Source organism: Mastigoproctus giganteus, chromosome 7, assembly GCF_048544385.1.
Source record: "Mastigoproctus giganteus isolate SK-2022 chromosome 7, ASM4854438v1, whole genome shotgun sequence".
Taxonomy (NCBI): domain Eukaryota; kingdom Metazoa; phylum Arthropoda; class Arachnida; order Uropygi; family Thelyphonidae; genus Mastigoproctus; species Mastigoproctus giganteus.
The window spans coordinates 143,855,592-143,880,762 of record NC_143581.1 but is presented as its reverse complement, the minus strand read 5'-3'; positions in this window follow the sequence as shown (position 1 = coordinate 143,880,762).

Here is a 25,171-nt window from a genome sequence, read left to right as displayed (position 1 = left end):
GTACATTCATTCACATATTTCTCCACCCTGTTATCGTGAATGCCTCTATGATTTGTCGGAGCAATCGCCTCGCGCCTCAAGCAAGGGTTAGTTATCCCAAGTGTTGGTTTCTGAGGTGAATCAATGCAAAGTGTGGCTTTGACTCGAATTAATAAACTCGAAACATGCAATTAATAAAGAAACGAATTAATAGTCCCGTAAACTATTAATTAAACTGTGCTGCCATCAGTATTCTCCCAGGTGTTAAATTAATCAACAAACGTACCACTAACTTGGCATGTTATTGCCAAAAGCCAAAAATACACTTTGTACCAAATTTCAGTCTTTTAAATGCCGTGACAAACACTTAATTCTAACTTAGAATTTCCCAAACGACTGAATTGAAATGAGGCGATCTGGATTGCGATCAAGGAAGGATTGGCTGTATTTTGTACCCTGCAGTTTACAATTTTGACAGTACAAATGCTATTGGCTCTAGCGGCTATCGCCACCTAGTCGCCCAGGCCAGGTTCAAATCCTGTCAATGACGAGAACTTTAATGGACTTTTCGATGAGTTAGTCGATCCCACGCATGGATGTCTGCGCAAGTAGCACAGTGGTATTGTCACCGTCCTCCTCACACTGGGTGGAAAAGGCCCGGGTTCGAATCCAGTCGATGACGCGAGGAACTTTTATGGGCCTTTTTCACTCCGTGGCTGAGTTAGTCGGTCTCAGGCGTAGATAGCAAGGTTCTTTGCCCCCAGAAACTGGAGTTTTTACGTCCAGCAAAACAGGCAAATCGACCAGAGAACACACGCAATTTACAGACAATACACATGGGTAGTTTATAATTACTGATTATATTTTTTATCAGGTTTCTATGTTAACTCTACCTCCTTTATGGGAAAAAGCTCATAACGTGGTGGAGATTTTCTTTCTCGGAAGTGGGATGCTTTGTTCTTCTGGAACTGGGATATTTTTATTCACCGTTTACAGACGAGATACACTAACGCCTTAGTTGCCTTGGCGTAAATTCTAAGCAAACAAACCAGTTTTTTGTATTAATAACGCTTAACTTGGTTTACATAAACACTTTGTTTCTGTATACTATATTAATAATGTCCAGTAGTCCATATGGGATGGAAAAAATCCTGCCATGATTCCTTTAAACATCGTTGTCATGTATTACCATATACAAGCTTGTAATTCAGTTTATAACATTTTAATTTATTATTCAGAATAAACATATGCCGGATGGTGCGAGAGATTTGGTTATTCCGTGAATCTCCAAAATGTCCTACTTAAGATGAAAATTCACCGACCTTTATCAGTCGATCTTAGAGTCTCACTAATGAACTGCCTTTAAATTTAAGACAATCAAGAAGGAGACTCATAAGTAGTAAATAATAGATTCTTTTGATGTATCTGGTTTGGTTCTACCCCATGCAAGACCTCCTGGCTAACACAGTGATTGTAATCCCTGTCGTTCAGACTCAATTGAGAATTGCATGAATTTTTTTCTTCAAGAAACGGCTTTCTTTTTTTTCTTTGTCCAGCCAACCGACCAAATACACACAATTACAGACTGATGCCTCATAGCCTTAGCTGTGTACGCGCTTAACACACACATAACCTAACCTAATGTGTCCAATGTGCGTCCACTGGTTGTATTTTTTCCAATATCGTTGATTATGTTCATTTTTCATCTAATTTTATACAATTAAGACTTAACTGGAAACAAACTGAAACGTCACAAAGCATAAAAGTCCAACGTTTACAAATATGGCAGAATACAAATGGCCGAAAATGTGGAATTGAACACCAGACTTCTCACCCTCGAGGTTCACGCGTGGTCCACGTAGCTATGTTTCGATTGTCCGTTTAGAGCGATGACATCCAGAGTCGACCTGTATTTAACGTATACGAGGCAGGGAATAATCGATAATTGTAACTACTCGCGGTGTCTCGCTGCGTGGTACAGTAGATATCATGGCTTTTCGCTGCCACAACTTCATGAGAACGGTCATGACTTGGTCAGGAAGGGAGAACCTTTTGCGCGCTGTATCCATAATGTGTTGAGTTAGGCTCGAGCGGAGGTTTCCTCATATTTCCTCTTGGAAACTCAGAATTTTCATCCCGAAAAGTGACAAACCACACAGAATCTACGCCACTGGTATTTCGGGACTGACAATTTGGCTTAATACAAATTGACCCGAGTGTATTGTCTCTGTTAACTCAGTTATCCCTTAGAATCCGATCAAACTATTCGCGTAATACTCGATACGGTCCTCACCAAAAGATATTTCAAGCACAATTCTGCGTCCTCGTGGTTTTCATCACAACGTGGGTAGCACGCTTTCTAAAATATTTCAGTCTGTACAACAGAGCGAGCAGAATATTCAGCAAATCTTTCTACTGACTCTTTCCGCTCCCTGTCACACAGGCGTTCAATTTCTGCCGCATTGTTTTTTTCTCTTCTCTCTCTCCAGATATTTAAACTGGAATTTCTCCTCTGAATTGGCATTTGGCATCTATAATTCATCCACAGTAAATCTTCTAAAACACGTGACGCTACCAGTTCTCATTGTACTAACATTAGCTGGCAGCGCCGAAGTATTATCACTGTTTTATTTGTAACACGATGCCACAATCTCGACAGCTGTTCTGAATTCATTGCCATCTCATCAGAGAGTGGGAAGAACTATCTTACATACTTGGCAAAACAATGGGGATTTAAATTTGCAGAGTGAAAGGTGCCAAATGGTGGTGGTTCTAAAATAGTAACAGAAGAGCTTAAGAAGATTCACGCCTAGAAAAAAAGTTTCGAATATTAATAACCGCAGACTGCATCCCTTCGTCATTACTAGCCTAAAGGAAAAAGGAAGTTTTATACACAAGTTTCTCCGCGATGGCTTTGATCTTTCATATACAGGGCCACCAGTAGTTGGCTCGCACTGGTTTTCAAATAATACCGTGCAGTAATGCTCGCGAAATTGCAAAACGAATTATATTCTTAAGCCGTTACTCCCAGAAAGGAATATTATACCTGATTTTGTCATTAATGTCATCAATAAATGTTTTTTTTTTTAATTTAAATGATTCTTTTGACAGGACTCCTCCAAACCCTGGATCAGCCAGTGGCCATTCGCGCATCGTTTCGTCAACTGGATCCCGCACCTTGTTCCTGGAACGTATTGTAGAAATATGCAAGCCTGCATTAGTGCATGACGAACGCTAGCAGTTCGCGCTGCAAGCTCACGTGAGCCACATAAAACTCAATACGAACATAGATGCTGCTCTGCAAACAGACTTCTGTGTACACTCGCCCGTTATCGATCAGAGCAGCACCGTTTAATGATCCCTGCATGCACCGAATAACCCGGCACGTGTCGTTCACCTCTAAATCGGAACGAGCGCACAGTAACATAGAGGAGGAACGCTTCACATCGAAGCTTGTTCCATCGCGACAACGTGTGTGTGTGTGTGTCACGTCGATTGGATTCGAATAATGCGAAATCGCATTTGCACACGCTGTTTCGTATTCGAATATCTTTAAGACACAATTAATCTGTCCCCCTACCAACTAATTAGTTATGGAAGCGATCGCCTAACCGATGTCATCGGAACGCTCCGTCACACTAGAGTTTATCTGCCCCGCTACTCCACTGCGGGCGTTCCTCCTCTGCGTTCTCTTCTTTTTTAATTAATTAATTTCGTTCTCGCAATTTTCGTGGACTTTAAATTTATGAATAATTTTAGGTCCGCGAAAATTTACTGTCTGATTCAGCACTTTTCCACCCCCTTTTAGTGCAGTTGCATTCGCTGTCCACGTTTATATTCAGTACATTTATTGAAAATTATATTTTAAACACCCGTCTGCGCTGGTAGCGTAATAGTTATTTAAAAAAAAAAAAAAAAAAAAGGCTAGGGTTCGAATCCAGTCAACGAATGATGCGAGGAACTTTTGAGCTTTTTTTCACTCCTTCGATGGGTTAGTCGCTCTCAGGCGTGAATAGTAAAGTTTTTCTCCCGGAAACTCAGGTTTTTAGTTCACCAAAACGGACAAATCTATCGGAGAACACGCGCAATTTGTGGACACAATACACGTGACTTTATTAGTTCGGTCTTTTTTTATGCACTTGCTTCCAAAAAACGTAACTGAAGTGTTTATTGAAGAATTAAGTTTATTATACAGAGCGCGGCGATCAATATATGAACTGTACTACCTCTGAATTCTAAAAGAATTTCTAAAAATGCCATTTGTAATAAACTAAAATATTTTAGCACTTGAGAAATGAATTCAGTGCGACCGGTAAGAACAGTAACTAGGTTTAATTAATAAATACTTAATGAACAGGAGCTTTCGAGATTTAAGTATCTCTTCGTCATCTGCGTGAATACATATATGAAACGTGTTACAAATGGAACGTGCAGAGCGTGATCATGTTGAGTAAAAAGAACGCGTGCACGAGGATATGCGAATGCTAAAGCATCACATTGTAGAACTTGGTGATTGTTGTAGATGCTGGCTGTGTACATGGGCTGATTGCCAGCGTTTGTCACGCTGTAACACTACAGACACCATGATTGGGTGTAGCCGCATGCCTCTATTGCGGTTAAAAACGCTATGACAACCAGATATGTGCACTGACTCAAGCCACAGTCGTTCATGGTAGTGGCTGGATTGGTCAACCACATAGTTGACCAATTGCGCTGGCAATTAGCCCATGTACGCAGCCAGCATCTACAACAATCACCAAGTTCTACAATGTGATGCTTTAGCATTCGCGTATCCTCGTGCACGCTCTCTCTTTTTACTCAACATGACCACGCTCTGCACATTCCATTTGTAACACGTTTCATATATGTATTCACGCAGCTGACGAAGAGATACTTAAATCCAGAAGGCTCCTTAATTAATTACTTATTAAACTCAGTTACTGTTCTTACCGGTCGCGCTGAATTTATTTCTCATTTATTGAACCCGGTGCCACAGGCCTCTTTAATTTCATTTTAGCACTTTTTTTTTACAAATAAATCACAGTAACTGATAATTGATCTCTTTTAACGACGGTCTTCAATACCAGCGCCTAAGCTACCACTTATGGTGCCTCGCTTACCACTGCTTAAATTCGTTACTGATTCAGCTGTACTGTTATTGCGTTTTGTTCTAAAAATTATATTAAAACAGTAGGAATAATGTTCCGGGCAGCAGCAATTCCTGATGCAAAAAGTAGTCAGACACCATCGCGTTTGGAAAAAAAACACGAGTTTAATGAACAGATTAATAAGGTGATGGCTCACCTTGAATTCCAATAAGAGCATCGTTCTCGTGGAACACTTTTGATCAACTCCTTGGAGCAGGAAACAGAAGTCCCCCCCCCCCATTTAAATCGGGTTTGACACTGCTCGCTATATGCGATGGAGCGGTATCGTGCTGGAATATGGAGGAATGTCATTTCCAGAGGTGGTCACCATGGAGGCCAAGATGTCAGTGTACAACGCGGCTTTGATGGGTTTCGGAACCACAATCAACGGTCCGAGTTCGAAATATGAGAAATAGCCTCATACCATCAACCTACTACTTCGAACTTCAATTGCGGCCAAGAAACACTGCGGTAAATGCGCTTTCCAGGCGTTCTCGAAACTCAACCGTCTGGTGCACACTCGATTGCTCAACACCACCCGTGCCTCACAAGACCTGTTTCCACGATTTCATGGTCTAAGAACGATGGGGAGGCACCATTACAAACGGCGTGTGGCGTTCGTTAATGTGATGTGGGGTTTATGAGCAGCAGCTCTGCCCTGAAGACCCATGCCGTGAAGCTCCTTACGAACTGAACACTTACTTACGGACAGAGTTTTTTTTTTTCCAGTGTAACTTTTTCCAAGAACACTGCTCAGTTTTCTTTCATCACTTTCTTCAGGGATCAGCGATTTCCGAAAGTAAATTGTTTTGGTCTGACCTATCCGTTTGCACACGCCTGTATCCCTCTTCTTCGCCTTTTCACTACTACATTGGTTACGGTTAACTTTTTGAGGTTGAAACCTCATGTGGCTTCGCAATTAATTAAAATGGTTGATACAGCATCCGAAATTGCGTTGCTCTTTTCAAAACCGTAAGCATCCTGCCATGACTCATTCTGCTTGTTTGTGTTATAACGTTGAAGCATATCCCACAGCTAAAATATAAGCGAAAAGGTTCCTCTAAACATTTGTCTCAAAAGTGTTTCCGAGATATTAAGCATTATTTTAAATTACAAAACATAAAAATGAAACGAACCTCTAACACAAAAACATCTACCATCTAAAGCAGCTGTTAGGTGAACTCCATTTTTTTTTAAATGCAAAATCAGAGCGACAAATCCACAGTCTTCTGAGCATGTCTTAACTGTTTCAAGATTATACTTAACATCAATTCAAATTAATCTGATTTTGTAAATGACATGCACTCAATGAATTCATCACCAAACGTGATTTCATGAAACTGCTCTTGGAGGAAGCAGTCCAGCAGCAGTAATTCAAAATGGGTCAAATATCTGAAAATATCGAAAGTTTATGCATAAAGATCTGTCTGGACTTTGACACGCTATTCGTGGCGATCTGGGAGAAATGATTTTTTTGAATGCATTCCAAATCGCTAAGAGCAACGTATCCGCCATGCAGACGACATTAGTAGAGATTCTTTTCAAACATTTCTCTCAACAACATTAAACTTATAAGTGATACGAAATCGCTTCTTTCTGTTTATCTTAGAACTTCCTTCAAGAAAGCCAATAAACAACGCGACAATCTGTAGAAATTGCAGAACAGCAACTCCGTGAAATAAAGCGCACATCTCCAAAAAAGAATCGGAAACACCTCGAACTTAATAACAGACATTCTGTAGTTCTTTGACAAATCCCTAATACTAACAGCTAATTAATAACGAGCCTTCTTTTTTCTCTTATTTTATCCAATACTGCAACCCTTGGTGCATCCAGTGCTGCAATGCGAATGCAGAACATCAAAGAATGAGATGTGGAAACAGATAATTTTTATCTCCATTTTTCTTGTTTAAAACAAGGTTAAGTTAGATGTCTCCACTCAGTCAGGATAGTTGAAGTCAGACAGTAAATGATTGATTTTAAAAAGTTGCTCTTTTCCACTAGGTGTAATATAGTGGTTAGAAACGGATTACTCAAAGGCATCTTTGGAAAAGAATGAAACGTAAAAGAAAAAACACTAACAAGAAAACAATGGGAGGACATCATTCAGTATAAAAGCTGGTTGAGTAATAGCAAAAGTTACTCCTGATTCAAAACTGTTACAGCAAAAAAAAAAAAATTAACGGATAATCAACAACGGATGTGGCAGCTGACTTTATTCACTTGGATGGTTCATATAAAAATAATGAGGCATTCTTCCATGAATAAAATATACGTTAGCAGAACTGATTTTCAGTCTTTCTGGCAGTAAATAATATTTTTATGTTAACCAAACTGCATTTTCTCAAAATCTAGAGTGTAACTTCAGCTATCCCTGCTGTAAATCAGCTGCCTGCCCTCGTAATAAATAGACAAATGATGAGGTTGGGCTTGGGACCAGATAACTTGGGATAACGCGGCATCCGTAGCCGAGTGGTCAGGAGGGGAGTGCAATAGCACACGCTCTTTGGGTAGACCGGGGTTGAAGCTCCTAACTGCTAAATACGGTCGATCTACCAACCCGCACTGGACCAGCGTGGCAGATAATGGTCCATTTCCCTCAGCATGAATTGTTGAGGAGGCTTCCATCCTGCAGTAGGTTGATAATGGCTGTAGTTTACCTTTCTAACTTGGGATTTGAGCAAGAGTCACGACATCACTCGTTTAGAGAAGTCTGGGTTCGAGTGCCTTCGGAGACTGGAGGCAATTCTAAAGGTCTCTTCAGTCGGGACTATAGTTTATCGATCTCAGGGGGGGGGGGGAGTGGGGTCCCCCATGAGTTATTACGGGTTTTATAAATCCGTACATAATCGACCCGTGAACATACACTTGTAGGACATAATACACAATGGCCCAATGTGGTGTAAGTTGCTGATGTTGTTAAAAATCAGTAACAACAACAGTCACAATCAATAAATCCATTAATTTTTTAACTGAATTCAGGTTCTGCTTGCAATATTATTTTTGACGAATCCACATTAAACTGTCGAAAGTAGGCTAATGGTCAGCGAGGATATCAGGGCGTTGACCGTACGGACCTCTCTAGATCTTGGGAACTGTTCACTAAGAAGTATACAGATTACACATTGCAGAAAATAAATACACTTATTAGAATAGAAATTAGAAAACTTTTTAAGTTTTGACAAAATCGGAGGATTTTTTCATTAATACTGTAGTAGCACAAACTCGCCTTCTACAGCGTCTTTCTGTAATTGAAAGTAAACTGAAAATCTCAGTGACGAGGAGTTGCCTTTATTTCATTCGAATTGTGGCTTAACAGTAATTGAAGAATTGTTCGATCCCGGCTTAAAAACACTCATTCCTCTTTTTTAAATGCCTTCCTTTAAGCGCTTGCAGAGGACGCGTAGCAGAACTGGTACTAATTTTCTAAAGGTAGTATTTTCGTGCATTATTAATCACTTTAAAACATTAAAAGTCTCATCCCAAAGGGGAGAAAGGTACTAGGCTGACAAACTCTGATTAGTAATACAATCGAAACTGCTCTCTAAATAGCCGTACGCCTTACTAGAAATAAATGACAAATATTTCTCAAAAAGAGACGTTCCATATATTTCTAGCGCAGTATTTAAGCAGCTGGTGATGATCATACTGCAATGACAGATCAATATCATTTGCCAATTTGATCAATGTCAATGACCTAAGCTTAATTATAGCAAAAGGACTGGTTTTGTTATTTTTAACGGAATATTATTTGCGTATCAATTACTCCTTGTAGCTGATTGCGCGTACTCAGTTGGCCAAACATTTTAACATTCATCAACGCTTCTCAGCTTAATTCAAAATATTTTAACCTGAGGAGAACCGCTGCTTATTTCAAACACGACCATCTTAATAAGCCTGACGGTTATCAGGCTTGTGTGCGCATCTTGACATAGGCAATGTTATAAGTGGGTTCAGCAGATATCAGGATGAGATATGGTGAGGTGAAGACACGCACTAAACTATACGTCAGGAGGAATTCGAGACTCGGAATTTATAGCGTAATATCAACTGTCTGAATCTCACCATCATTGCACTAACTGGAGGGAGTTGGGGCTGCCGTCCAGCGGAGAAACGCGAGATGAATACACAGACGGCTAAAAAAATAAGAAGTGCATATGGATAGTTTGTGAGTTAATGACATGAGGAAAGTCGTCTTGTGAAACACACTGTTCGAAACGATGGCGGGGGGGGGGGATGCATCCAAACAGTTAATTCCATGGAAATGAGTACAGAGAAGGCTTTCAGAGGAAAATTTCCATCGTCCGTCTCGTTGAATAAGTTGTCTCGATCGCATGAATCCCGAAATTGGTATTACTTACAAATATCAAAGAATAGGAATTCAGAATTCAGAAACGAGTATTGTGTCACGTTTTCTGACTGTTGTTTCAACTAATATACCAATAATATCATTAAAATGACTCGGTGTTTATAATAACTGGATGACAGGCCAATCTGTAGATTACTGAAAGCACCGAAATTAACACGAAAAATATTTATTAAAAAATTATTTCATAAGAAAGCATTTGAGTTTTGTTGTAATAATAATAAAGAGGCGCTGCGTTCTCTATTATGCCAATAGTATGAGTCCTGCCTATTAACCAAGTATGTGAGATGTATGTCAGTGTATCCTAAGCTGTGCGCTTTGCTTTTTATAGATTGTCAGCGTATATATAATTGTACTCTATATACGTTTTAAATAACACTAGTCATGTATTGTAAGGTATGCGAACGTTAGTTGAACTATGTCGTGGTGCTCTGTAATTCAGAACTCTGTGAAATGGCCAAAAAACGAGTGTAGTGCTATGCTTATACAATGTGTGTGTTGTTTAGTTGTTTCTGGTCACTTTGCTACTGGGAGGCAGCAGTCACCGAGAGAGCGGCCACTGCATCCTGGTACCCATCCATACCACAAAAAGGCGGGCCACAGCTATGCCTGTACAACCTCGTGGAGGGAGGCAGGTCCGATCTGCATGTACTAATCCTTCATGAGCACCGAAACATGCCGAATACGGAAGTCTCGATGAATTATTTCTGATGAATCTCTCTCCGTGAGAGAGAGAGAGAGAGAGAGAGAGAGAGAGAGAGAGAGAGAGAGAGAGAGAGAGAGAGAGAGAGAGAGATTCATCAGAAAGCCAGCAGAAAGAATCAAGGAATAAAAATGAACAGTGCAAGACAGAAGATCCCACCTCCAAAGAGTTCAGCTACACTCAGAATTATTCTTATCGTCCTCACACTAACTCTCACACATTCAGTCTTGACCAGTAGAGAAAAGAATAATAAGGAATCAGAAGAAAGAAGGAAATCACAAAGACAAGACAACACCGAACATATATTTGTTGATTCCCCTTCTTTAGTAGAAGAGGATGTTCATAGGCCATAAAGTGGTTTCAGACCAAGTCAGGAACCAGGATTCAGTAAAAGGAGAGAAAGCGGTAGGAAGGACCCCTGAATATCAGGTGCGAGGAAGAAGATCTTGGAGGAGGTGAAGCTGTAATTTGTTGTCATGCAAATATGTCTTCAGTAAATTTCACCAGTATTAGAAATATCTTTGTTTTCAATAAAATTGTACTCATTTCCAAAAAAGAAGTTAGGAACGGAATTGGAGATTCGCCTTCGGAGGTCTTGATCTAGAGGGAATTCATAAGACACATAGTTCCGATCTTCAATTGCTCCACAAGAACAAGTATCTGTATCCGCTAGGTTGAATTTATGGCACTTCACATTCAGCGAACCGTGTCGAGTTAAGATATAAGTAGAGGACTGGGCAAAACCAGAACTGCGAGATTTTGTATTTCTAAAAGGTATATTAGGTAGAAAGTTCCTGGTTAAGAGTCCTTTAGTATTATTAGACCATCTTCGTTATTGGTGAGAAAATAATTTACACCAAATTATGACTTTTTCAGCTTTAAGATCGGTAGGTAGATCAATTGTAATGTTCTGAAGGAGAGTTGGATGCCGTTCCGACTTTAGTAACAGAAACCCTTATATACAGTGTGATGATCAATAGGAAGTGTTCTCGTCAGGACCTGTAGAGCAGAAGCACTCGTAGAAACTGTTCTGTAAGTACCAACTTTGCATGCAAAAAGGTCTATGTATTGTGTCCAGCTTTGATTGCATAGCGATTAAATTAGCTCTACGAACCCATACACAGCAAGGACGTGTAATTATAGGATGAATACTTCGCTATAAAGTCGAAGGGTATTGTTTTTCAATCTTCTGTCTTGGCGTGAAATGCGAAAAGGCGCGAATGAGAAGTTTTAGCTTTCTTTGATAAATGCCGAATGTGAGGTTGAAATCGCAAACGATCATCGAACAAATTCTAAGGTATTTATTTATTGATACTAAAGGTAAAGATTTACCGTGAAATTTGATGATGGGAGGTCTGTTATAGTTGAGTTTACCGCCAAAAATCAACTTCGTTTTTTGTTGGTGGCATTTGTAATACTGGCCATAATGTTTAGGCGCAGTGTCCCATGGCATCGCGTCAATAAACCAGCCATTTAAAAACTTATTTTTGTCTTACAAAAATTTCAGGTGTTTCGAGAAGCAGCAAAAATAAAATAGATATCCGAACGTTGTTTTTGCAGAGAAACCAGTCCACATGGAGAAGGTCTTCTGCAACTGTACCACCAATTCACTGGAAAGAACTTCACATTTTCGACAACGAAGAAAAAGAGGACCGAATGGAAGATCAAAGTTACATTGTACAGGGTAGCAAAGAGCCGCATTTAATTGAACAAAGTGAGCTTAATGATCCATTCAGAGATTTAAATCTCTCGAAGCAACGGGAAGAACTTTTTTGAGATCGCGTCTTCAAGATTCGATCCGTGCCTAGATATAGATGGGCTGATGGAAGAATTATGATTTAAATACAGAGCTGAAGAATGGCAGGTATCTACTGAATTGTCTGAGGGCAGTTGTATTACATATCGGCAACACAAAGGCTTTCATTCCTGTAGGCCGTTCTGTTCTAATGCTCTGTTTACAACTCTATCCAGCAGTTTCTAATAATTCCTGATTTTACTTCTTTTTCTGATACTCTACTTTTCATCTCTCTTCGATTTCATATTCTTCCACTGATTATCTCTCTCTCTCTCTACGTTTTTTCTTTATTATCTTGTTTTCGCCTATCATTTCTAGGCCCTGGGTCTGCGAAGCATATTAATAATTGACGAAATGTAGCAAATTCCTTTGTATATTAGCAACTGACTATATTTTTATTGTTTAGCTGATAGACTTTGGAAGCTACATACAATCAACGCTGTTCCTTGCTTATAACATACGTGACACGGGGCTTGACGTTGGAGAACTTCTATACTTCTTTAGTAAAGACAGATTGCCCCATCGGGAGGCGCTCCTCCAAACAATTCCACGACAACAGGAAGCCTCTTGTGTTATATAAACATCAGTTTTCCAATGCGCGTAACTATTATAAATCAGTTTCAGGAGGTCTTTACAGGATCATGCGAACATCCTTCTCGCATCCATTATGATTAACATTGTTAATTGTAATGTGTTGACGCGTTTTCTTTCACGAAATGTACGTTTCCATTGATTCTGTGGCGACCATACCAGGTTTATTCTAATTGATAGCTGGAAGAGTGTCGTACTTCAGTGGAGTTTTCTCTTTCCACCGATTTTGAAAGGCCCAGGTTCAAATATTCCAGTCAATTGAGACGAGGAACTTTTAAGGCCTCTTTAAGGGACCGAGGTGGTTTGTCCCAAATGTTCTCCGATTTTCCAAACACGATTCATGACCCCTCAGTCCCTGAACCGCTTTGGCAGTAATCCAAACTTCCCAACACAACTCAATTGTCAGTTACAACCAATGCGTGCAAAGCAATAAAAGAAGAATCATTAGCTTGACAAACAGAATTACAAGGATAAAGCGATTGTTGTTATTTTCGTTAAACAAAATCAACGAACATCTTTGTTAATGTACACGAACCTTAACTAATCTCCACCCTCCACACATCCCTGTCCTTTGCGTGTGTGTGTGAGAGAGAGGATACCCTGCAGATTATACCACTGCCATCACGCAGATAATGCAGAGCAGTGAATTATTGTGATCATGTCAACTTACCTATCAATTACTTTTTCTGCTCTGTGTTTTTAGGTTACAACCAACAGAAGATTACTGCTACCACGACACGTTATGCACATTACAGTAATGTGTGGTATTTATTTTTTCATTCTTTGCTGTATTACCCTCATTTTATGCGTGGACAGCTGCAAAATTACAAATCGGGAAAGATATTCGTACCGGAACGCTTTGTAACCGGGTGGCCTCTTACAGATTCTAAGTTCTCTTCATCCAAGACTTTTTATTACATCATATGAAAAACACGAACTTTGATAACGCTGATTTTGCTAACAGTAAAAGCCGAAGAAAGAATTTATCTTTAAATCTGTGTTTTAAAATTGGTTTGTAGAATTTTATTGTTGAAATAGGATAATCGTTGAATTGTATTTGATTTATATTTTTTGGGGTCCCTGTTTTTTCGTAGCCCCTTAAGCTTTGTCCGCCTAGTGCCTAGAGCTTCTAATGGCAAAGACTGCCTTGTATTTTAACAGCACAGGAATATGCAAAAGAAAATGTTTCTCGACATTTCGAAGCTGTTTGCGCAGGTGTTATTGCATCAGTGTCTGGCAGAGTCGATTAGAATTTATTTGATTTGGGCTCATTGCAATTAGCATTAAAGCGTTCGCATCGCTTGCCTCGCATTCAGATCCTGGGGACCGAAATGGTCGTGTCAGCTCGTTTGCGTATCATCCTCACATCTTTGCCATTAGTCAGATCTGTTGGCCGTGCACGATAAAACCACACCATCTTATTTACAATCACCCGATTTTCCAGATTTCCAACCAACTTCGACTCGACAGTCGGAGAAGCCGCTATTAACACCTGCATACCAACACGTCTGCGTTTCCTCTCATCAAACACTGCGCGCATTCCTTAAAACAAAGAAGAAAGTTGCCGTGTAAATTAGCCCGTGCCCGCAGTGCGGGAATATTTAATGCCTCCGCACATTTTATTTATTTATTTTTTTTTTTCCTTTCCCTCTTTACCTTCTCTTGGGTACACGTTAAGTTAGGGTGCCGATGATCCTTTGACCTAGACGTCGGGGTTGTGACGGTTGCCATAGGAACCGGTACTGGCTATTAACGATACGACAGCGTCTGGGAAGTCAGCAATATAGCGCGAGCGAGCGAGCCAGCGCGTGTGTATGAATGTGTGTGTAGTTATGAAACGAGGAGATTTATGCTTCAAAGATGGCTAAACGGAACTGACAGAAAGGGAAATTTCGTCCGCAGGAGGTGTATTAACGAAGCTCGTGTAATAAATTAGCTGTGGGGAATCAAAGGACAATGGCACGCATCGAACGACGATCAAAAATAAAGTTGCTGGAAAATAGTTTAAGGGGATTAACTTGTCTAGTTGGGAAGAACTGAACAGGATATTCCAATTAACGTGTCAGTTCCTTCGGTGTAGTTTCAGTTCGTCATCCAATGTCGGTTTAATTATCCCCCCCTTTTTTTTTCTTTATTGTTAAACATCTTTGGTGCTAAGCATGCTTAGTGATACAATCGCTCGAGTTCGTAGAGAGAAAAACAAACAAACAAACGAAAAAAAAAGGTCAAATAGATATTATGAGTGAGGGTGGTTTTAATTACAGTTCATCCCCCATTAATCGCTTATTTTGATGCGAAACTCTTAACTGCCAGGAATGCATCCATCGGATTAAAGTTTGATTTCAAACAAATCCTGCCCCCCCGTACCTTCTTTTCCCCCAGTAAGTTAAACAACCGTTGATGCGATTTATTTTTCCTTTGTCTCCTTGCATATTGGGAAAACGTGGTTTTAGAAAATTACTACATTTTCTCTGTGGCGAAACTATCATACCGCCAATCCACCATCGCAGAGAGGGAACAGACCATTGTGAATCTCCCGAATCACAGGCAGAATTCTTAGCATTTCCGCTATTGATTTTTAAAAAAATGAATACGCATATAATAATTTTTAATTCGTTTGCTTCAAAAGTGCCGACGACGTTCCGATTTTAACGATGCTGAAATTTCAGGAGAGAAATCGTTAAATAACCATAATTCTCTTTGTCATTAGAGAAAAGGCGATAGCCGACCTAACTCCTTGTTACAAGTGTCGGTTGTGCGTATGCATTACGTTATCAGAGAGTGACACTGATCAAATTTCCGTCGAGCGTTTCGCAGCTGTTTGAAAACAGCGATGCATCTAATAGTGCTTACTCGAGAAGAGATGCGAAAGGTTGTTCGATTTCTACGGGAAAAGCCCTTCTGAAATTCTTTGTAATGAGAACGCCTACAACGTCATGAACTGAATAAAATCAAACTCCACACAACAGCACATCGCAGGAAGAAACACGTTGGAAGAGACCAAGTTGCCTGGAGAGTAACTCTCTTGCACCTTCTTATGTTACCGAAACAACAAAATAAATAATAAACTGCAGATTTCAAGTGAGAAAGCTTCTCCAGCCGTCATTGCTGGACACAAACTTCTATTATAAACGCAGAACTAGTTTTAATTGCTTTAAGACAAGTGCCTGAACATTTTCCGTGACTGAAAGTAAAATGATTGTGTCGCGTTCGCTAACTGGTTTTGTTACAGTAACAGTAAGAAATAAATTAAAAAACACATTTAATTACTTGATGATCCGTATTGTTCGGTAAGCTGTAGCTGTAATTACTTTATTGTGAATATTGGTTAATGCAGAAGTACAACGTTTCTCGAGGTTTATTCCTTCTCTTCCCCTAGAAATATTGGGCTTAATTCTATACTAATCAAGGTTCGGTTATAACTGTGTTCGTGCGCTCCTTCCTCGCGAAGCATGCCGGAATATCATCAACAACTACTCGATTTTTGATCAAATGTTACGATTCCAACAGACACGCCTCTCTGCAGTCGCCAAACCAGACTGATTTAATTTCTTGTGCGCACCACGAGACACGGAATTCCATAATTAATACGTGGCTGTCTAAATAACAATAAATATAATTTTAAAAGTTTTTCTTGACTGACTTTAGACATTTATTTCTCCAAAGAGTTGCAGTACGCGGGTTGCCTGGCGCTGATTACCAAGTAGTTTATTCACTTAATTGCTTATGAAATGTTTTCATCGAGTTATGTATGGAAGTAGCAAAATTAGTGATGCGCTCCTACGTTTTTCGAGGTCTGATTACACTGCTATATATTATTGTGTACTTGTTATTAATTATGCGCTGTTCTTATACCGGTTAAGAGTTATATTCCATATTACTGCAGAAAGTACCAAAATAAGTGTTTAATTTTTTTTTTTTTTTTTTTTTTTAAGCTATTAGAATTAAATATCTGTGTACGTGGGGCAAAGTGTTCACTCGTCTACTCCCACAGTTTAATTCTTCACATAGAACAGCCGTTCCCAAGTTTCTACTGGCAAATTTATCGTTCCGCGGGTTGAGAAGGTGGCCGAACTTGTCGTAACTTGACCGAACATGTTCCTTGAAACTTGTGACTGGAACCTCTAACAAGCTGGGGAAAAAGACATTAATTAGCGGCCTTTTTTCCATATTCTTGTCTTAGTCGCAGTCACTTTGGTTTAAATCAACGGTTCTCAAATTTTTTAGGACACAAAGAACCACTTTTAATTTTAAAATAGCGGACCCCCCACTTGCATATACTTCTTCAGTTTTTAAATTTTGATAACAAATTTCGGTAATTATTCGCGTGCCCTTTGAACATATCTTATGACTATACCTTGAAACATCCCTACGGATCCCCAGGAGTTAGTGGATTACAGTTTAAGAAACACTGAAGCAGCGCCAAGTTACAGGGTGGCCATAAAGTCTGGAAACATAAGCGAGTATATGTATGTATTTTTTTTTTGTATGTATTTATTTGTCTTGGGCGGCACCTGGAACGTTAGTTCATCTCCGCCTCGTTAACTTATACAACTATACAAAGATTAAATACTGTACAAAAGAAAACCTCAACAGATTGAGGTAAACACAGATAATTTCAAAGTAAACAATGATAGTAATCTTATGCATATTAACATAAAAAAAAAAAAAACAAGTTCAAAGAAAATAATTAAGGATAACAGTACCATTCAACCGACAAAACTTTACACAATCCCAGAAACAAGCACAAACCTTATAAACAGTTGAGGTTAAATCTAGTAAGTCCTGCAGTCATTAGTAGCAAAGTCACAGTCAATCACCAATAACAAAATCACAGTCAGTTAACAGCCATCCGAGCAAAGGAGCACAGGAATTTTCATCGCCTAATTGAGTTATAGTTGTAGGACACTTGTAGAGTTAAAAAAAAAAAAAAAAACACGACACACACACAGAGCACAAGTCCAGAGTTGTAGATCTTGTTGAGAAAATGACGTCATTGCAGTGAAGGTGAAGAGTGTTGAGCTGAATTTGAAACATTCGCATGTGTAGTCATTGCAGAAAGGATTGCGAGCCTTTTATTGAAGGTTGCCTTAGCAAAGTCCTGAAGAGCGCGGTAACTCGTGGCATTTGATACAAAATTAGGTTCCAATCGTGATGAAAAGTTGGGAATTGCATTCTGCAGAATTACTCGAAATTCATTGTATGAGGGACAAGAGTACAACACGTGCTGCCAATCTTCCACGCCGCCACAATGGCAGAGTGCCGTAGGAGACAAGCGAAATTTAAACAATTTCTTATTTAGTGATCCGTGTCCTGATATCAAATAGGAGGTAAACAAGTCGAGGCTAAACCAGACTGTAGATTTTTTATCCGTAAGAGAGTCAACTTCAGGAAAAAACTTACGCGTTACACTGCCCAGTGTTGTGCCATCCCACCTACTCTGCCACAAGTTGATCAACTCTTGCCAAATTCTTTGTCGTTCGGCTTTAACATCGACTTGAGTGTTAATAGAAATACCAAGGATCTGAATGGGAATCTGACGTTTCAGGCGATAACATAAGCCTCTGAAAATTACGTAGAGATCGAGTGGTAACGTCCCGGCTAAAACCTGTAAAGCAGGTGTTGAAACTGTTCGACAAATCTTCAAAATACAAAGTAACATTGTACGCTGGATTGACATCAATTTTGATTGAAATTGTACAGTCCGCACCCTATGGAACCAAGCGCCAGCAGCATAGGTAACCATAGGGAGAAACACAGAGTTATAGTAGATTCTTAAACATCTTCTAGAAAGACCCCACTCAGTTCTAGAAACTCTGACAAGAGCGCCGGTGAAATTCCTGATCTTAATTCGCAGATTGGATAAATGAGGGAGAAAGTTTAACTTGCTGTCAATAGTTATTCCCAAAAGTTTAATTTCCGTTATTAGAGGTATTTGTCTGTTGTTTATTTTAACTCTTGGCGGTCGACGAACATCCAATTTAGAGCCAAGGATCATAATTTTTGTCTTGGTAGAACTAATTTTTAGCTTATTTTCAACTGTCCATTGTTGAAGATCAGATAGAACTTTCTCAGCGGATATTTCAATAGAAGACCTTGAATTTCCACCAACAAGGACTGTCAAATCATCCGCATATGCCATGATCTTCACGTTGTCAAAAGTTCGGGTAATCCACCCTTGCAGGACAAAGTTCCAGAAAAGTGGGCCCAAAATGGAGCCCTGAGGACACCCTCGAAAGACCTGACGCAAAATTTGTCTGTACTTAGATCTGGCGGTGATAAATCTGTTAGAGAATTAGCTCTTAATTAGAAGATAAAGTTGCTGGGAACATTCGGCGTGACGTAAACGTTATAGGCGAGTATACGTAATAAATGGTTTATTGATATTACATTACAATGCATGATATGTTCAATGTGTTGTCCCTCATTAGCAATGCATAGTTCAGTGCGCTCTCCAAAATTGCAATGAACGCGATGCATTAACGCAGCATTTCCATCAATTCCTGCACATGCATCTGTGATGTGTTGGCTTTGATTTTCACTGAATAAACCAGCGCCTTCAGCACATCCCAGAAGAAGTAATCAAGTGGGTTCAGATATTGCGAGCGTGCAGCCCACTCCACACGGCTACGTCATCCAATCCAGTCTGGGAAATTATCATCCAACTAGTCCATCACCAATCTGGCGTAATGGGGTGGTGCGCCATCCTGTTGGAACCACTTCGGGTGACCTTTCCCTAGCCCGTCAAGTGCGGGCATTAATTGGTCACTTAACATGGTTAAATACGTCTCGACAGTTACGTTACCTTCAAAGAAAAACAGTCCCAAGACGTGGTTTACAGATCATACCATCACCTTCGCCGCTCCTTGTTTGGTAGGGGAGATCCAGTGCGGATTGTCTTGCGACCAGTACTGCAAGTTCTGTTTGTTCACCTCCCCGTTCACATAAAAAGTAGCTTCGTCGCTGAACAGCACGCGGTCTTCGGTAAAGCGGGCGTTATCCAGGCGATCCAAGAACCATTCAAAATTTCCAAACGACGATCAGGATCATCCTCGGATAAGCTTTGCAGGACTTGCATCTTGTACAGGTGAAGGGCATGCGCCTTGAGAATCTTTTGGACGATACTGCGAAGCACCTCCAGTTCCATGGATGTTCGGCGAATGGAGTTCTTTGGGCTGGCTATTACCTTCGTTATGACCGTTTCCTTCACCTCGTCGTAAACAGATGGTCGTCCACAACTGGATTTATCCGACGCTGCCTAACCTTGAATTACTGTATCCTTGGATTTTTGAACCAGCTTTCCAGCTATGCTATGGGAGACGGCAGCTCTTTCGGGATGACATGCGCTGAAGTGCTCTGCTATCCGTCGATATAGTCAGCCCTCGCGTCCACTCAGCAGTATCAGCTCAACGCGTTCGTCTTTCGTCCAGGACGTCTTCAATCTGAAAAATAAAATAATATTATCTATGTATCCAGACTTTATGGCGACCTTGTATATTGTCTTACATTTTTATAATGAAGAGATTGTAGAAGATATAGGAATTCGCGATTATGGTTGGGAAGAGCACTGTCCTACATGTTAAGACGCTCTTTCCTCAATAACCTCTTGGAATTTTGTTGGACTATTACATCTTAAGCCGCAGGTATTACACTTCGATTAGGCGTGGGTCCCTTAAAGAAGAATTGATGGGACAGGACATAAAATTACCGTCACTTTTAATGATTAAATTTTTATTGCGGTTACCAGAAACCCATCGTAGCAAGTGCCACCTCCCCCTGAGTGACGGCGTTAATAAATAACTCTAGGAATGTTCCTTCTTCAGCGAAATGCCAAAATGGCGGAACCGCCTTACTACAGCATGCTGATTAAGAAACAGTAGCGAGTGCAGACCGGTGTAATGCTAACCACAATTCCCCATCCCTAAAGAGAATTAAGTACACGCATTGTAGAGGACCTCGAAGTGTGTAAGTTACTGACTACATAAACGACAGCTTTTGAGGGACGAGAACAAAGAAGATGAAAGATGAGTACGAGGGAGATAAGCAACTCCTAAGAAGACGAAACGGCGGTCGACAGCTTCGTGAGACGCACTTTCAGATTGAGATACCACGGCATGATGAGTGTATCAGAATGAGCCTACTTTAGATATAAACTGTCAGTTATACGAAGAGAACTCCTCCGTGGATTAATCCTTACAAAATAATATATTTTGTTGCGATCATTGGAGTGGAATCATTCATTGCTGTGTTGCAGTTCTCATTGAAGCGCCATCTGCGTACCAGATGAAAGCCCTGAGTTGGGAAACGGAGTTTCTGATTAAATTAGACCTTCAGACGGACTTCAAATTAAGGGAACGTTGGCATCAGACAATATTGTATCAGTCTCATTACAATTTTACTCTGCTTAACTTTAAAATTAGCGCTGCGGTTTTCTGGTTTCTCAACGGACCCACTGTAATGGCCAAATGAATGTCAGTCAGACAGCTTAGCGTAAACCTTGACAAAAAAAAGTCTGGAATTCCATTTCAGCAGTCACGTGACTACGTGGCGTCTGTCCAGACATCTCGTTATTATTGGTCGATGACACGCATCCGAACCAGCCGGTACAGATGGTGCGCATCCGTATGTAAGCCATGGTCAGCTGCCAGACCCACACATCAAGCGTAATCGCCTTGTAATCATCTAATAACAATAAAAGATTAGAAGCAGGGAGGGTCTACTTTACGATTTGCACCTCACTTATAAGAAACACGCGACGCGTGTTTCCAGTCCTTGACTGGGACGCGCGAGTGACACAGAGAGAGAGAGAGAGAGAGAGAGAGAGAGAGATTCCCTAATAATAACAGCAGCTGTAGGCCCTGCAGAAAATCCGGCGTTCTTTTTGGGTCGCGGTAGCACGTCCGTAAATGAGCTGAGGGGTAAATACAACAGCACTAGGTCACTTTGTTTACTCCGCCGTTCATGACGTCGAGGCTGCTGTTATCTGGGGAAATGACTCACGCCTCCGGGATCTATTTCTGGGAGGTGTGGGAGACACGTGCAGTTCTGCTTCCAATCTCTACGGGACGCTGCCATCGGCGTTGGAACAAACGACAATTCCTCGCTCGTCATCCAACCCTTAGTTCGTTGTACTTGTGGATTGTTTGTTCTCGAGTTGTTTAGTTCAAGGATGCTGAACAATTGATTGGACTAAGATAGGTTACGTGACCCGTGCAACCTGTGGACTGCGTGCCACGTGGACAAACGCACCTTGTGTTTGTTATTAGGCTAGGAAAGTGTTTCGACTCTTCTTATAAATCAGGGGTTTAAGGACACCCGAAAATAGACTCAAATCAAACACCGAAACGACTTAACACCAACTTCCTTCTGCGGTAATTTGCGAAACCTTCCGTTACCTCCGACAGCCTTTCCACGTATTTCACAGGGAACTCTGCCATTATGTAGAAACTATTAGGAGAATGTCCCGCCAGGGCAAACAGCGTGTGGTTTTACAGATCTGTTTCCGTTTTATGGAGTTCGATTCTCGTTTTACGGCCATGATGCTCACTGGAAACTGATGGTAGTCGTAGCTAATTAAGTGAGGTTAATTGAGCTGAATCAAATCTGAAGAAAATAAGCATTAAGCTTTTTAAAATATAGTTCAGATTAAAAAGTAAAAACATATGAAAAGCATCGGGCAAAGGCGCCAAAATCCTGTAGTCAAAAAAAAAAAAAAAAAAAAAATTCTCAAGACGATTTCAATTGTACTCTTATTTGGGTCTTTTTTGGATTTATTCAGGATGGTTCTAGTTTCTGTTTTATATTCTTAAGACAGCTCTATAAACTTCGTATTGCAGCCGCACATATATCAAAGCGATGTGGTGGCCTTTCTTTTATTTTATTTATTTTTTGGCGTTGCGCTGATTCCAACACGCACGTTACCACAATCGCTGTGATGGTCTCAAATCGAACTGAGAATCAAACGTCCCCAAACCACAAAGTAAAGAATCGCCATTGCAGTACTGATGTGAAACTCGACTCAATTGCGCAAGGTGGCTGCTTAAGACGGCAAATTAAGGGTTATCTGAGAGAGGGGTGGGCAGAGGCCATATATTCCCCCCCAACCAAAATTTTGAAATTAAAGAAAAAGAACGCAGGAGGCATTCTAAAAAAACTCAGAAACCTGGTCAGCATACTCCCCCTTACGATGATACCTGGAGCTGGTCGCCATGTCCCCCCTGGGTATGCCACTGAGCTGAGATAATAATACAGTATTATCTGAGAGTATCATTATACAGAAATATAATATTTTATAAAACTTATATTTCTTACCTTATAATTTCAAATAAATCATCGTAACAGAACACTGGACCGCAATGTTTTTCGAAATATGGGATCAGAGGAGTTTACAAGACTACAAGAAAATAACCGTATTTAGCACTCACACGGGTTCGAACCACGGTCAATCCAAACGCGTATACCACTGTATCCTAGTGTTTGACCAGTTGGCTTCACTAAATTTTCTGGTTTCTTTATTATAGGGACGTTTTCAGTGTTCGTGTTTTGAGAGCTGGGATAAAAGTCTAGGAAAAAATCCTTCTTTGATATTTTTACTGATGGACAGACACGTGTGAAGAAGCTACCAGGCAAAAATTTAATTTTAAAATACGGTATTTAAATTGCGTTTTCACGATACACAATACCTGCAATTTACAGATGAAGCAGGCCTGCGTTGTTTAAGCGAAATATTAAAGATGAAGGGTATTAAGGCTAGTGTCTGCTTTATTGTCTAGACTAGCCAATGAAAGCTTTAGTGGCTTGTGGTGTTCATTTGTTCACGCTGTTATCGGAACTTTTCTTGACGTCTTTTGTCATTAGTGAGCCCCAAGAGTGGCTGAATCTGTTATGAAGGAAACCTTGTAGAAGCTCTCATAACGATAAAAGTGTTCAGTACCAGGCCTAATTTAATTTCGTATTTGTACTTTTCGCAGATCACAAGTTTTTATTTGCCGAATTGACTCTAATAAAGGTTTTTATATAATGCAGCACCAGAGTGTTAATTGTATCAGGATATTTCATAGAAGACCTAACGCGACACACACAAAAAACCAAACTCGAAAATAATCTCATCACATCACCATCAAAGGATAGCTTGACTAATCCCTCCAGGCTCCTGACTATCGTGTTATTTTAATCTTCGTGTGATAAATATTGGAACAACATTTAAACAAGGATAGAAGAAGTGTGTGTCGAAAGTAGCAAGCTTTACATGCTATTCTAGAAAAAAGTTAATCTCCCAAGTGTGGCCAGCCAGACCTCACAAAAGCCCAAGGCTAAATGGAATTCACTCGACAAGCGTTTATAAATAAAATAAATTTTCTGTTTATACTCTGGGACGACCAAACGGTCAGAGGAGTTCACAAGATAGACAGAATACAAGAAACAGCACCGTATTCAGAAGTCACGGTCTTGAACCCCGGTCACTCAAGGCACGTGTACTTTATGCACCCACGCGCCTGACCACTAGGCTACGGCGGCCATTATATGGTTATTCAGTGACGTAGCGATCGCTGTAGACGAGTAGTCAAACGCGAGAGTAAAGTAGTGCACGCATTTAGTTGACCGTGATTGCCTACGTGACTCCTGAATCGTTGTTCGTGTATTCTTTTTACCTTGTAAACTCCTCTGACCTACGTAGCCATCCCGGAGTATGAGCGGAAATTTTATTTTATTTTATTTATACACATAGTTATCAAAATTCATGAAGCCAGCCACATTGATATATGCTTGTGGACAAACAGATATGGCCAAGCTAACACCAAAGGGAGACGTTTCCCTCGCTGAATTATAGATAACGTTACTTTACAGACATCACTGCCCTTTAACGTGTACTCCTTCCCTTTCATTCTCCCTCCCTCCTTCCCCACCCCCACACACACTCCGCAACGTCGCCAGGAAAACATCTGGCGACTTTTATGAAAGCTAGAATTAATATCAGACGTTCATTTAGCGCTGGTGATGGTCAAACATAATCACAGTGACACAGCTTTCCATCACACACATTTTGTGTTATTAGAAAGAAGCAAATGAACAGCAGCGGTGAAGCACGTTCAGTCTGGTTTCTGCGAACCTTTTTCGTAAAGTCACTGTAATTTTTCGAGAATTTGTTTTTGCAGCGTGAAATTAATAAATTATAACAAACCCTTGACAGCTACTTCACGCCATACAGTGGGGAGCTACCTAATAACCACGAATATTTATTGATTATTAATGACACCTTCGTTAATAATAAGTTATATTAATTAGCAAATTTATACCATTTTTTATTCTTAATTAATCTGTAGGGTGTTGCGTTGCATTTTCATTTCAACATCTAAACAGCGTTAAACTCGGTTCATGAGCCTTTTTTGGGGGGGATGGTCTAAAAGCTACCCTATTTCTCTAGGTTTGTTCCTCCCCACTGCAAGTGAACTGGTTGCAGCGAGCCATATGCTGAATTATTTGAAACTCGTGGTTGCAAAATGGCAAACATGGAGCACCACAAAAAGCTTCATAGTGTGCGTGCCCTTAGAGAGTGCTGCCGTGAAAGTTTGACATCTAGGCGATCGTGG